Below are 15927 nucleotides of genomic sequence, written 5' to 3'. Positions count from 1 at the left end.
AACAAGGTGTATTCAGAAGAATCTAGTTTCTATCACTCACCTCTACCTGGTTCTTCAGTTGCTCCTGTAGGGTAATAATTTTGTTTATAATTGTGTAGTTTAGTCTTCCATTTAGAAACATATATAAGATATATTTCTACCTTGCTTTAGTCACACTATATTCTGGAGATTATACCATAGAAATGTATGAAGATACTCTTTATTTAAAGGGTATTTTTGAGGAGAAAAACGTGGTATGCAGAAATTCATATAAAGTAAGTTTTCTGACCACATTGAATTAAACAAGAAAGTAGTAACAGAAATATATCTGGAAAGAATTCTAAATATTTGAATATTAATCAACACACTTCTAAATAACCCATGAGTAAAGGAGACATCACAAAGAATTTTAGAAAACACTATGATTTAAAGGAAATTGACAACACATGTCAAATTTGTGGGACACAGCTAAAACAGCGTTTCCAGAGAAATTTATGGTAGTAAAAGCTTATGTTGGAAAGGAAGAAAGTTTTCAAATTATTAACCTAAGTTTCACCTTAAGAAACCTGAAAAACAAAGCAAATTAAAACTAAAGCTTGCAGAAGGAAAGAGGTAATAAAACTGAAGGCAGAAATCAATGGCAGCAAAAATAGAGAAAATGAATAAAACAATAAAACAAAAATCTAAATCTTTGAAAAGATCAACAAAATCAATAAACTTCTATCCAGACTGATGAACAACAAAAAAGACACAAATGACCAATATTAGGAGTGAGAGAGGGATGTCACCACAGATTCTTACAGATACTAAAACGATAATAGGGAATATTGTAGTAAATTTTTTTTGCCAATAATTTTGAAACTTTAGATAAAATTGACAAATTTCTTGAAAGACAGAAACTGCTAAAGCTCACTCAAGAAGAAACAGATAGCCTGAACAGTCTTCTATTAAATAAATTGAATTCATAGTTAAAAACTTTTCCATGAAGAAACTCCTGACCCAGGACATTTCAATGGTGAATTTTACCAAACAGCTAAGAAAAAATACGATCAATCCTTCACAAATTTTTCTGAAATATGGGACAACATAACCCTGATACCCAAACAAGACAAAAACACTATAGGGGAAAAAACCAACAGATTAATGTTCCTCATGAACACAGATGCAAAGATCCCTAACAAAATGTTAAAAAATAAAATCCAGGCCGGGTGCTGTGGCTCACGCCTGTAATCCCAATGCTTTGGGAGGCCGAGGCGGGCGGACCACGAGGTCAGGAGTTGTAGACCAGCCTGGCCAACATGGTGAAACCCCGTCTCTACTGAAGATACAAAAAACTAGCTGGGCTTGGTGGCGTGCACCTGTAATCCCAGCTACTCAGGAGGCTGAGGCATGAGAATCACTTGAACCCGGGAGGTGGAGGTTGCAGTGAGCTGAGATTGTGCCATTGCACTCCAGCCTGGGCGACAGGGCGAGATTCCATCTCAAAACAAACAAACAAACAAAAACAACATGTAAAAGGACCAAGTGGGGTTTATCTGAGGAATGCAAGTTTCGTTAGATGTTTGAATTTAGATATTTGAAAAATTCATCATACTAACAGAATATAAAATATTAGCTCTATGCATCAATAGATGGAGAAAAGACATTTTACAAAATTTTACGTTGAATCATGATAAAACAAAAAAATCGTTCTCAGGAAATAAGGAATAGATCTACTTATTTTGATAAGGGACATCTGTGAATAACCTACAGGTAACTTTATACTTATTGGTGAAAGAATGAATGTTTCACCCCTAAGAATGAAGGCAAGGCAATTATGTCAGTTCTCATCACTTCTACTCAATATTGTACTAGGTGTTCTGCCCAGTGTACTAAGGCAGGAAAATTATGCAAAATGCATATAGATTCAAAAGGAAGAAATAATACTCTTTTTAGTCATGGATTGCATGATCATTTGCATATAAAATCCCAATAATCTACCCATAAAGCTAGTAGAATAAGTGAGATTATAAAGTTACAGGTTACATTGTCAACAGAAACAATTGAATATTAAAAATAATTTACAATATCATAAAAATGAAATAGGGATAAATTTAACAAAAAAGCAAGACTTATAGATAGAAAACTACAAAACATAACTGAAATTAAAGAAGACTTAAATCGTGTTCATGGATTAGAAAACTCAATTTTTAAGTGTCCATCTCTCCAAATTAATATATTCAATGTAATCGCAATCAAAATGCCAGCAAGTTTTTGTCAAAATTAACAAGCTGATCTTATCATTTATGTCAAATGCAAAGGACCTTATACAGCCAAAATGTTTTTGAAGTTATACCAACCCGATTCAAGACTTATTATAAAGCTACAGTATTCTAGATAATATCTTATTGACATAAAGATAAGATATATAGATCAATTGAACAGAATAAGGAGACCTGAAATAGACCCACACATATATGGTCAATTGATTTTGATAAAGGTACCAACATAATTTCATGGGGAAAAGATAGTCTTTTCAATAAATGGTGTTGTTACCGAAAGACCAGCGGTTCTGTCTGGGTCCTACTGCTCACCAAACAGAAAGCCAATCACTGAGATGAGCAATATTGCCAAGGAAGAAGGCTTTAATTGGGTGCAGCCAAGGAAATAGGAGCTCAGTCTCAAATTCATCTCCCTGACCAACTAAAACTAGGGGTTTATATAGCAGGAAAGAAATATAACAATGTATAAGGAAACAGGAACTACGGAGGAGCAAGGAAGCAATCATGATGAATGAAGCATCTGGCATTTCATTGTCTGGATGTGGAATTTGGTGAGTTTCAGTTCTTTGATACCTTTTATGATAGGCCTGAGGTTCAAGCTTTAAGGTAAGAAGGGTCAATTTCTATGTTTATCCAAAAAACTATCTGTGGGACTATTGGGTCGGTATCAGTGTTAGACATCCATAGGCAAGGGATTAAGCCTTGGCCTTCACCTTGCACCATATGCAGCTTAACTCAAAATAGATCATAGACCTAAAATAAATATAACAACCCAAACTATAAAACATCTAAAAGAAGGGCCGGGCGCGGTGGCTCACGCCTGTAATCCCAGCACTTTGGGAGGCCGAGGCGGGCGGATCACGAGGTCAGGAGATCGAGACCATCCTGGCTAACACGGTGAAACCCCATCTCTACTAAAAATACAAAAAATTAGCCGGGCGTGGTGGTGGGTGCCTGTAGTCCCAGCTACTCGGGAGGCTGAGGCAGGAGAATGGCATGAACCCGGGAGGTGGAGCTTGCAGTGAGCCGAGATAGCACCACTGCACTCCAGCCTGGGTGACAGAGCAAGACTCTGTCTCAAAAAAAAAAAAAAAAAAAAAAAAAAAAAATCCAGAAGAAAATTCAGGAGAACATTTTTGTGAAAAACTTGTGCTTTTCAAAAGACACTTAAGAAAATGAAGCCTAGCAATAGATTTGGAGAAAATATTTGCAAAATGCATATCTGATAAAGGACTTTTATTTAGAATATAGAACTCTCCAAACTCAACACAAATAAAATCAACTACCCAATTAAAAATGAGCAAAAGATTTGAACAGATACTTAAGACAAATGGAGGCCAGGCGTGGTGGCTCATACCTGTAATCCCAGCACTTTGGGAGGCTGAGGTGGGCAAATCACGAGGTCAGGAAATTGAGACCATCCTGGCTAACATGGTGAAACCCCGTCTCTACTAAAAATACAAAAAAATTAGCCAGGCATGGTGGCACGCGCCTGTAGTCCTAGCTGCTCGGGAGGCTGAGGCAGGAGAATGGCTTGAACCCAGGAGGTGGAGCTTGCAGTGAGCTGAGATCATGCCACTGCACTCCAGCCTGGGTGAAAGAGCGAGACTCCGTCTCAAAAAAAAAAAGATAAATGGATAGCAAATAAGCACGTGAAATAGATGCTCCACATGATTAGTCATTAGGGAAATGCAAATAGGAATCATAAGGAGACACTACTATATATATGTTAGCCTGGCTAAAATTAAAAAGACTGTCAATACTGGTAAGGATGTAGAGCAACTAGAACTCTCTTTCATTGCTGGTTGGTATGCAAAATTATATAGCCACTTGGAAAACAGTTTGACAGATTCTTATAAAGTTAAGCATACACATACATTTTCTATACAACCTAAGTCCCATTCCTATGTATTTATTTACCCGAAAGAAAGAGAAACATATTTACATGAAGACTTGTATGTGAATGTTTCTAGTAGCTTTATTCATAGTAGCCCCAAACTGGAAATAGCTCAGATGTCCTTCATGTGATGGATGGATAAACAAATGGTGATGCATGCCTGCAAAGGAATACTACTCAGCAATAAAAAGGACTCAACTATTGACGCTCACAACAATATGGACAAAATCAAAAGCTCCCTCCTAAGGGAAAGTAACCAGACACCAAAGGTTCTGTATTGTATGGTTCATTTACATTTCATTATCTGAAAGGAAAAACTAGGGAAAGAAAATAAGATGAGTGATTACCACAGTCAGGAACCAGGGAAGGATTGACTGTAAAGGATCATGAAGCACTTTTTGGGGTGATAGAAAAGTTCTATATCTTGATCATCATGGTAGTTACACAACCATATACATTTCTCAAAACTTGTCAAACTATACTTAAAAGGAGTGAATTTTACTTTTGTATATTATACCCATATAAACTTGACTTTAAAAAACATAACAAATGGGCCGGGCGAGGTGGTTCATGCCTGTAATCCCAGCATTTTGGGAAGCCGAGGTGGGCGGATCACGACGTCAGGAGATGGAGACCATCCTGGCCAATATAGTGAAACCCCATCTCTACTAAAATACAAAAAAGTAGCTGGGCATAGTGGCACGTGCCTGTAGTCCCAGCTACTCGGGAGGCTGAGGCAGGGGAATCCCTTGAACCTGGGAGGCAGAGGTTGCAGTGAGCCGAGATTGTGCTGCTGCACTCCAGCCTGGTGACAGAGTGAGACTCTGGCTCAAAACAAAAACAGAAACAAAAACAAAACATTATAAATGTAGAAAAGCCACTAAAAAAAGTGAAGGCAGCGGGCAGAGGAACCAGTAAGGAGACTGAAGAAAGAATGAGGTTTACATTAGGGCAGTGATTGCCGAATTAGAGACACAGAGCTTCAAAATCCTCCTCTTTAAATTCAGAAGGACTTGAGCTTGATTTTTATTTATTTTTTATTTTTTATTATTTATTTATTTACTTTGAGATGGAGTTTCCCTCTTGTTGCCCAGGCTGGAGTGTAGTGGTGCAATCTCGGCTCACTGCAACCTCTGCCTCCCTGGTTCAAGTGATTCTCCTGCCTCAACCTCCGTAGTAGCTGGGATTATAGGCATGCACCACCATGCCTGGCTAATTTTTGTATTTTTAGTAGAGATGGGGTTTCACTATGTTGGTCAGGCTGGTCTTGAACTCCTGACCTCATGTGATCTACCCATCTCAGCCTCCCAAAGTGCTGAGATTACAGGCATGAGCCACCGTGCCCAGCCAAGCTTGATTTTTAGCTTTGCCATATACTGATTGTGTGATCTTAGGGAAGTTATTTAACCCCTGCAGCCATGTTTATTTATCCGTAAAATGCACATGCTAACAATAGTACCCATCTGTGGTGTGCCTACTACAGTGTCTACAGAAGAGGCTATTATATTGTTTGAGTTGTGTCTACAGGGTAAAAGTGATAGGATGTGGTGATTGATTGGATCTTGAGTGTAAGGGAGTAGAAAGGGGCAAGGGTGATTCACAGGTCCTGATTTGGGTGATTGAGTGCCACCAACTGACATACAAATTTGGAGGGAAGACAATGAGTTCATGTGTAAACATGCTGAGATGAAAGAGCTGCTCTGAGGGACATCTCGGTGAACCTTCCACAGAGAGTTGCATAGAGATGTCCAGAGCTGAGTTTAAAGTGAAAGGCCCATTTTGATTTAACTTTTAAAGCAAACACATTTTAAAAATCACAATATAGAAAATTAGTTGTATTTTTAATTCAGGCTCATGTTGAATATGTCTCTTGGGGGTTCCCAATGATAGTCCAATGGTCAATTTTATTGGGCTGATATCCATGCCAATTATTAGTGACTGGAATGTGGTAGGCACTGAACAAATATTTGCTGAATAACTCTGTTGAATATTTCCTATTTTCAAAGTTTTGGAAACTTCTGGATTCCCTGGACTCTGGCTGGGAATTCAAGACAATATCTTATTGACAATATCTTTGGTGGGCTTAAGATGCAAACTCTGTGAAATGGCTGCATGACTGGAGACCACTTTAAATTCATGGTGTCTGATGGGAGGATGGGAGGAGTTGGTGCTACTTGCTTCTTGCTTCAGTGACTTTGCACCAGGCTGCTGGTTCCTCTTGTCCATTCTTCAGAAAGTTTCTCCGAAATCCAGCTGCAATCCTCCTTCTGCAGTCATTGCATTTTTATATCACACGAGTAGTTGGAACCATGCAGGAAAGCTCTAAACCTTCTCTGAAAATTGGTTTCTTGAGTTCCTTTTGTGACTTTGCAACAGGGCCTGGAAGTGTCACAGGGAGAATAAGCTTGAGCTTCTCTGCTTCATGGCAGGAAGCCATTTCAGCTCATTGTTACCAGCTCAATCCGGCCTGGGCACCAAAGTATTATGTTCCTAATCGTGCAGAAGCCTGTGCATTCAATTAAAATGTTGTGTGGCTTTCTGAAAACCACCAGTTAGGATGACTGCATTCCCTTAACTCAACTGGGCCTGATGGCACATGTCCTAAAACTTGCTGTTGTCTCTTATTGGCAGTTATTTCTCATCACCCAGCATCCAAGAAAACAATTCTCACTCTGGCCATTATTTCTTCTGTGGACCCTTAATTCTCACTGTGTGTTTTCACAGCATCCTGTGCATGGAGCATGTTGGGTTTGAATGTCATGGTTATTGAGCAAATTTGAAAATAAGTGGGTTTGTAGGAGTCAGAGCGAGAGGAGTAGCTGGTCTAGTGACAGGAGTGGGAAGTTAACGGACTGCAGGAGGGATGAGTCATAGCTGCTCTGAGCTTCAGAAACAGCTCAGCCTGGCCAGCTGCGGGCACTTGCTTCGCCATTTCAGCAAGTGAATCTGTCCGTCCTCCTTCTAGTGGGGTGGTACAGGAATGAGTTGGGAAGTCCTGAATAGGAAATTCCACATTTAGAAAATGTACCTTAAAATCTCAGTTCCACTCAGGGACAATCTTTGAGGACTAGTCATTAGGCTGAGCTCACAGGGGGGACCTGGGGGAGGAGCTGCCAGGGTGGTGTAAGCATATGCATACACAGAATCTCACCCTTTTTTGGGAGAGTTGCACAGAAGGATCTGCTGATATTGCATATTCAAAACTAGGACATTCCTGTTGCTTCGTCATTTTCTCAATTCAAACAAGCAAAAGTTCACATGTACACATTTGCACCGCCCCCTTAAATGTGTTAGGAGGAAAGAGTTCATAATAAAAAGAAGCTAAAAAAAGAGGCATAAGCAATGTGGTTGGGTTTCATCCATACCACCCTAAGATGAGTGATGTCACTGGAAAGAAGCTCAGAGATGTCAGAGATGTAAAGAAGAGAAGAGAAGTAGTGTCAGATTGGAGCAACCACTCAGTATATCAAGGACATCTTTAGGCAGAAATTGTCCAGAGAGACTCCTGGATGTCACAGCTGCCTGAAGGACTCTCTGGTCTGTGATCTTGGTGAGGCTGTCTGGTTAGGTTCAAAGGAGGAGAGTGGATGGAGGAATGTTCTCTTCCCCTTCTCCGTGGCTCTTCCTCCTTCATCTTCTTAGTGTACCTTACAAGGATCTTAAATGATCACTCCCTTCCTGTTCGAAGGGCTTTATTGTAAAAGTCCCTTCAGCTCTTGGGCAAATGAAGCGAGATGAGGATTCCCTACAGATGCCTCCAAGTTACAGCTCTGAGTTAAGACATTTACTATTGGGGTCCTGGTGTCCAACTCTGGGAAACTGCAGGCTTCAGTCCCACCTTGTCTCTAAGCTGCTCCACACACCAAAAAGAGATGCCATCGAACACCTATGTGACAGTTGGCTTTGTCAGGCATACAGCGTGTTACCTGTAGAAATTCCACTATGACAAACCACAGAACCTCAGGTTTGGAACAAAGAGAGGAAGGGAATCAGATGCAGCACCTCTGTGCACCAAACTCTCTTGTATAACCTTGTGTCCTAGACCCCAAAGGTCACCCCTGTCAAGGACCTCTTGGTTCTGTGGAAGGTATTTTGCTGAAAGTTGTCACCTTGCCACCTGAGTCCCATCTGGGAAGGGAAAAATTAAATGGCTATATATGACAGCCAAATGGCATAAAGCAAGACCTTGACATTTTGCTTCTATGCCGTCTCTGACAGAAACAAAAGCAAGACAGAAGAGGTTGAATATGTAACAGAAGACAATGGCAATCATGACGTGACTACTTTTTCTATAGATTTCCATAGAATCTAGAATCACGACTCAAATATTCCTCTGGGACACAACTAAATACCGTGATTTGACATTTGGTGTTACAGATAATTGGTGCAAGTATTTGGGATGTGGCTAACTTGGTGTGGTCAACTCCAAATAACTTGAAAAGAAGAAAAAGTGATAGCTGGGCAATAAACCAGCGTTTGGCCAATAGCTGTTCCTGAAGTGCATGAATAGAAGATGTCACGGGATCTAAGGAAAGCCTGCCAGGACCTCTCATCCCATTAAGTGCCAAGTCTCATCCCAGTAAGTGCCAGGTCTGGTGCAGCTAACCTGCCAGGTGGACTTCCAGGTGAGCCTACCCCTTCTCCCTCCATCCATCTACAGGTGTGAGTTGTGCTACAACTTTGCAGCCATGTAGTTTTAGAATCGTAAAGAACAGCTTGAACTCAGGCTGATGGAGTTTTGTAAAGAAAATCTCCTTTAAAGCTAAAGTGTTATGCATTTTGTGGTATTCATTAACTAATTCCTTCAATAACATTTATTGCCTACTGATAACCTACACTACTTGCGAGTTAGGCATTCACTTCTTCTAGATGTTCAGCATTAGATAACAACACGAAAAATCCAAACTTCTCTCTCTCCTTTTGCCTAGAGGGAATGAGGGCTTTGCAGTCCTCCTGAATGCAGGTGTTTGCTTGTTCAGAAAGAGGACTGAAGGCTGCTCTGAAGAGAGCTTTGTCTTCTCAAGAACAGCTTTTTCAAAGAGCAGCTCTGCTAACTTGCTGCCCCTTTCTTCTCATATTCAAAGTGGACTCTGTAGGTATGGAGCTTAATTGGAGAAATATTTTAAATTCCTCTGATAGGTGGCCCTTCACCAATTCTTGGAAGCAGAAAATATTTTGCTTTTGGTCTAAAGCAGCTCCAGGGACAATGCACAACATTCAACCTCTTGCACAGAGTGGCCAAACAGCTGCAGGTTCTTACAGAAGCTAGAACACATTTTGTGTTTAAAATGAAATCCCTACACCTTACAGCAGCTGCAAAAGCATCCTTGCTTTGGAGAAAAGTGGTTGTCATGAGCTAGGGCCTTTGAAATGTTACACACCAGGACAAAGCCCTCCTGCTGGAAGGCAGGGGAAAATTTGCCTGCATCTCACAATCATTTCATGTGAGATCGCTAATTAAATTTACTTATTTGGGTTTCCAAATTTCCTTCTCCAGGGGCTTGCATGACATCCACATCCTCTTGATTTTGAGAAGGCCGGTCATGTGATGAGCCATAACTATTATTGAAGATGCTCATGAAATAAAGTACTAGATATTTAGAATTTCATCCTTGCTGAACTTTTCTTCATTAGCATCAAAATAGCTGAAAGGATACAAAGCCATAACAATTCCAGATAAGGCTTTAATTGTAGAGCACAGGAAAACCAAAGTAACTATATGCCCAAGGCACTTGAGGGCATATTTTTCTTGCCCAGCAAAAACAAAACCCTGATCCCTAAGAATTCTACACCTGACATTTCTCTTGATTTAATTAGATGGAAGAAAGGAACAAAGGCTGCATTCAAATGAGTGAAAGGGAATGCCTAATTATTTTTGTAGGAAATTATCTGCATGTTTTCCTGACATTTGTGTGGCTTGCCAAGCCTTTCACAGTGTTCTTACCCACATGATCTCATTTGAACCTTATGGTAATTCTGGGAAGAAAACAGGCGACAATAGTTGCTGTCGCCATTTTGCAGATGAGGAGACTGAGGCTCCAAGAGGTCACAAGTCTGAGAATTGACAGTAAGCTCTGCAGCAAAAGTAAGGATTTAATCATTGCTGCATCCCTAAAAGAACTGAAGCAGTTTGTCAGCACAGCTCGTACTTGTGTGAGAGTGCCATGGTATAAGCTTGAGGGGAAAGGGAGTAGAAAGATTTAAAAAGTAGAAAAAGGAACAGAAAATTGAATAAAAGGGTGAAACTGACCCTATAAACTTTATTTTTATTTTATTTTATTTATTTATTTTGAGACGGAGTCACGCTCTGTCACCCAGGCTGGAGTGCAGTGGCGCGATCTTGGCTCACTGCAACCTCTGCCTCCTGGGTTCAAGCGATTCTCCTGCCTCAGCCTCCCGAGTAGCTGGGGCTACAGGCACCTGCCACCACGCCCAGCTAGTTTTTTGTATTTTTAGTAGAGATGGGGTTTCACCATGTTAGCCAGGATGGTCTTGATCTCTTGACATCGTGATCCGCCCACCTCAGCCTCCCAAAGTGCTGGGATTACAAGCATGAGCCACCGCGCCTGGCCCGACTCTATAAACTTTATAAAATTAATCAGAAAATATGAAAGGGGGAGACATGAAAATAAACCCAGCTTGCATCACCTTCAGCATTGACCTTGAGGTGAGCCAGCTCAGACCTGCTTCCTCAGAGTTTGAGGAACAAGTATTGTTGTCCTAGGATCACGTAGACCCTGTTACAAGATTATACTTCCCCTTAACTGCTCTATAGAAAACAACTTGAGAATTATGAAACATTAAGTTTTCCCTTTGAGCTACTCCTTCAGTTCCCGCATATTGATGCAACTACTGACTCAGCTGGTCCAAAGGACCCCACAAGAGGCTGGTTCAACAAAGAATGCAGTTTTCACATCCTGATGATTTCATCCCCCTACGACCAATCAAGGACCCCAGTTATCCAGCCCCTTCCCCTTCATGATCCCCTTAAAAGCCCCAGCCAAGAACTCCTTGGGGAGATGGATTTGAGGGTCTCCTCCTGTCTCCTTGCTCGGCACCCTGAGATTCTTAAACTTTCTCTGCTGCAAACCCTGCTGTCTCTGTGTAATGGGTCTGTTACTGCACAGTGAGCACATGAACCTGTTGGTCCTATAAAAAGGGACTGAGAGTAACCAGAGGGATTATGTCAAAGTGTGGCTCAGTGCAGCCAATCAGCCCCATGTGCCTCAGAATGAAAGTATTAGATGAACAACTACATGTGCGAAGCTTCATGGTTTCTCAAGATATGATACATGAGCACCCTTTGTTTGGCACCCAAACAAGTCACTAGGCATTGCTTATGGCTGATAGGTGGGACTGACCATGTATATCAGTTCATGGGATGACACTAAGACAGTCACAACTCAGAGATAAGTTAACCTCCCAGACTGCAATGAAGAAGAATAAAAAGGTAATGAGTGAAGTCAGACTAATGAATAAACAGTAAACTACTGACTGAGGAGTGATGCCCCTGATGAATCAGTGTGTTGTATTGGGACATCTACAGGAACGTCTGTGAGACTGAACATAATAAGTGTATTAACCTGGAAGAACATGAATCTGTTGTGCTTGCTTTATCTAGGAAAGAATGACTATTAATAGCAGGAGATGGGTGGACATAAACCCTCTCCAGAACAAATGAGACAGCCAGCATTGGGGGTAGGGTGGGGAAGGGAAATGACAGTCACTGGTGGACACAGCTTGGAACAGAAGCTTCAGTAGGTGTCACCAGGCCTGTGGGTCTCTGTGCTCTGTTTTCTTATTCATCCAGTAGCCTCGAAGGGACCCGGATACCTGGAAGGGGCCGCCGAGGATGGAGTAAGTAGTCTTTGGTAAGACCTAATCTTTCCTGTAAAGTAATAAATTGGCTTCCTGCTTTACAGTTCGGTCTTTGGGGAGAGTTGTATAGCTATTCCTTTATAACAAACAATCACAACTTTAGTGGCATAAAATAACAACATTCATTCATTCTTATTATCTCCTACAGTCTGGGGATTACTGGGGCTAATAGGACTTCAGCTGGGGCTTCATCATGTGGTCTGGGCTTCCTGACAGCATGGCCACTGGTTTCCAAGAGTGAGTATCCCGAGAAAAAGCCAGTAGGAAATGGCATTGCCTTTTATAATCTAGTCTTAGAGTCACAGAGTGTCATTTTTCCTATCCTCTGTTGGTTAAAGCAGGCACAAAAGCCCACCCAGGTTCAAGGGGAAGGGGCATAGACTTCACCTCTTGATGGGAGATGAGAAGATCACATTATGAAAACAGCATATGGGCCGAGGGGTGCTCTTGCACCATCTTTGGATCATGTAGTCCACCAGCCTGTCCTCTGGCAAATAACTCACACCCTTCCCACATGCAAAATACACTCATCTCCCACCAAAGACCCCAAGTCTTACTCTTTTATGGCATCGGGACAGGTCAGGATGGAATAAAGCCAGGTTTCCCTCACTCACTCTGCCATGCAGGGACGCCTGTTCCTATTCCATTGATTGGAAAGAGAGAATTTCTCTTGAAATGTTTCCTGTCCCTGCCATTTAAGCAGTTCTGGGTTTGGCTGCCCTGAATCTATATCAAGAGACATGGAAGGAGAAGAAGAGGAAACTTACCACCTTATTCATCTTTCTTGGAGTTTGGCTCTCCCTCTCCAACACACCTGCTGTTTTTTCCTTGCAGAGTCCCTATTAAGTTGCTTTATGTATCCACTCTGGGGTTCTTAGAAGTAACCTGTTGGGGAGCTACCATGGCATCGGCTCACTCCATTTTAACTGGAACCAGATCCACAAACCATTTCTTAATTTTTGAGATGTTTGCCATTTGGAGAGGCTGGGAATGACAAACCATTTTGTTTTCTTTTTTTCAAATCCTGCAAGTCCTGCCACCTTTATATTTCACCATTGTTAGCTCATCTCCATTCTCTCTTATTTTCTATTTATTTTTAATTTGATTTATTTATTTTTTTGAGATGGAGTCTCTCTCTGTTGCCCAGGCTGGAGTGCAGCGGCACGATCTCGGCTCACTGCAAGCTCCGCCTCCTGGGTTCATGCCATTCTCCTGCCTCAGCCTCCCGAGTAACTGGGATTACAGGCGCCCGCCACCACACCCAGCTAATTTTTTTTTGTATTTTTAGTAGAGACGGGGTTTCACCGTGTTAGTCAGGATGGTCTCAATCTCCTGACCTCGTGATCTGCCTGCCTCGGCCTCCCAAAGTACTGGGATTACAGGTGTGAGCCACCGCACCTGGCCTATTTATTTTTATTTTTTATTTCAATTTCTTTTTTTTTTTTCCGAGACGGAGTCTTACTCTGTCGCCCAGGCTGGAGTGCAGTGGTATGATCTCGGCTGACTTCAACCTCTGACTCCCGGATTCAAGCAGTTCTCCTGCCTCGGCCTCCCAAGTAACTGGGATTACAGGCGTCCGCCACCAGGCCCTGATAATTTTTGTATTTTTAGTAGAAACGGGGTTTCTCCATGTTGGCCAGGTTGGTCTTGAACTCCTGACCTCGTGATCTGCTCGCCTCGGCCTCCCAAAGTGCTGGGATTACAAGTGTGAGCCACCGCGCCTGGCCCATTCTCTCTTATTTTGTTGTGGCAGCTAGAAGCTAGGTGGCCCGTGTACCTGTCAATTCCCTCCACTCAGTTATGCAGCTCATTGATGCATTTTCTATTTTCCAAGTTATCCTGGGTTTCAATATTGCTAAACTTCCCACCACTACACAAACCTGTCTTCCCTCTTCCAGGTTTCAACAATATTTTCATCATATTTATTGAAGCCCTCACTGACAGACTTCTCAAGGCCCCCTACCTTCTATTCACTGCCTGGCCCCAAAGCCAGTGCCACACGTTTTAGGTTTTTAACTGCAGCAGCACCTATAATGTTTCCAAAATCTGTATTGTTAAAGTTTGATCAGAGAAGCAAAACCACCTTGAGCAAAACAAGGAATGTATTAAAGAGATTAGGATACACATTGTTATGAGAGCTGCAGCCTGCTGCCCGTGTGTCCTGAAGTGGGCCTGAAGTCAGCAGGGCTGGCAAATGGATGTGTAGTGGGAGACAGTCGACATGAGCTGCACCTGCAGGGAGGAGATGGAACTCCTGTGGATGGACTGATACTGATGTCTTCCACATCAGCCTCTCAGGCCTCCAACACTCCACCTCTGATGATGAAGATGATCTGCAGAAGAGCTGGTGCGCTTCACCATGGAATTGCTCATAAACCCAAGATTCAGTGAAGCTGAAGAAGCAGTTCTGGTGGGAGCTGGAGGAACTGCAGGCACAGCCGCTGCCCTGTACCAATACATTGAGCCAGTGGGAGCCTGGCATTGTGTGTGAGTCACCACAGCGCCCGGCCCTACACAGACTCTGACTGTAAATACGACTGCTGTTTCACTTCCGCCTTCCAAATTTTGCTCATATTTTCTGAGAAACATAGTTCAGCTTAGGCACATTGACACAGTACAAAGCCACCGCAGTGGCTGGCCAGGGAGGGATTATGAATGCAGGCTGAGAATGCACAGGAAGTGTTTGTGTATTTATAGAGTAGGTACCATTCAAGGATTTATGTGAATCAGGTGCAAAGAACTCACACAAAGGTGGGGAAAGTTAGTGCTTAGAAATCAGTGATACTAGATAATCAATAAATAAAAATAAACACATAGAAAACCTTTAATAAAATAGTATTGGGCCGGGTGCAGTGGCTCACTCCTGTAATCCTAGCACTTTGGGAGGCTGAGGTGGGTGGATCACCTGAGGTCAGGAGTTCCAGACCAGCCTGGCCAACATGGTGAAACCCCATTTCTACTAAAAAAAACCCACAAAAATTAGCTGGGTGTGGTGGTACGTGCCTGTAATCCTAGCTCTTCGGGAAGCTGAGGCAGGAGAATCACTTGAACCCAGGAGGTGGAGGGTGCAGTGAGCCAAGATTGCGCCATTGCATCCCAACCTGGGTGACAGAACAAGATTATATCTCAAAAAAATAAAAATAAAAATAAATAAATAAAATAGTATTGAAATGGTGAATAATACTATTTCAGCACATCCTAAACAGATCAGGCAGATAGTAAGAGGTTTTCTGCATGAGTTTGCTAGGGCTGCCATAACAAAATATCATGGACGGGAGCTTTAACAACAGAAATTGATTTCTCACAGTTCTGGAGTCAGGGTGTTCAGGACCAAGATATTGGCAGGCTTGGTTTCTCTGAATCCTCTCTCCTTGGCTTGCAGGTGGCTGTTTTCTTTCCTTTTTTTTTTTTTTTCTTTGAGATGGAGTCTCACTCTGTCACCCAGGCTGGAGTGCAGTGGCGCAATCTCAGCTCACTGCAACCTCTGCCTCTGGGGTTCAAGTGATTCTCCTGCCTCAGCCTCCTGAGTAGCTGGGATTACAGGTGCCTGCCACCACGCCTAGCTAATTTTTGTATTTTTAGTAGAGATGGGGTTTCACCATGTTGATCAGGCTGATCTCGAACTCTGGACCTTGTGATCCACCTGCTTCGGCCTCCCAAAGTGCTGGGATTACAGGTGTGAGCCACCACACCTGGCAGCTTTCAGGTGGCTGCTTTCTTGCTGTGTGTTCACATGGTCATTCGTCTGTGTGTGCACACGTGTAGTGTCTCTGTCTGTACACGTGTAGTGTCTGTGTCTGTGTCCTAGTCTCCTCTTCTTATAAGGACACCAGTCAAACTGGATTAGAGCCCACTTTCCTGACCCCCTTGTACCTTAATTCCCATTTTAAAAGCCTTATCTTCAAATACCAT

General features: G+C 42.3%; 1 long non-coding RNA gene across 1 annotated transcript in view; it reads left to right on the top strand.

The window, feature by feature from the left end:
* The window catches only part of LOC129035568 (uncharacterized), a 30971-nt gene extending 16145 nt beyond the window's left edge, over positions 1–14826 (top strand). The window contains exons 2-3 of the long non-coding RNA XR_008502232.1: positions 12164–12252; positions 13914–14826. This is a non-coding gene — a long non-coding RNA (uncharacterized LOC129035568). The remainder of the gene's footprint in view (positions 1–12163; positions 12253–13913) is intronic.
* Positions 14827–15927: the final 1101 nt, after the last annotated feature.

The sequence above is a fragment of the Pongo pygmaeus genome, chromosome 3 (assembly GCF_028885625.2).
Source record: "Pongo pygmaeus isolate AG05252 chromosome 3, NHGRI_mPonPyg2-v2.0_pri, whole genome shotgun sequence".
Taxonomy (NCBI): Eukaryota; Metazoa; Chordata; class Mammalia; order Primates; family Hominidae; genus Pongo; species Pongo pygmaeus.
This window is presented reverse-complemented; position numbering and strand designations above follow the sequence as displayed.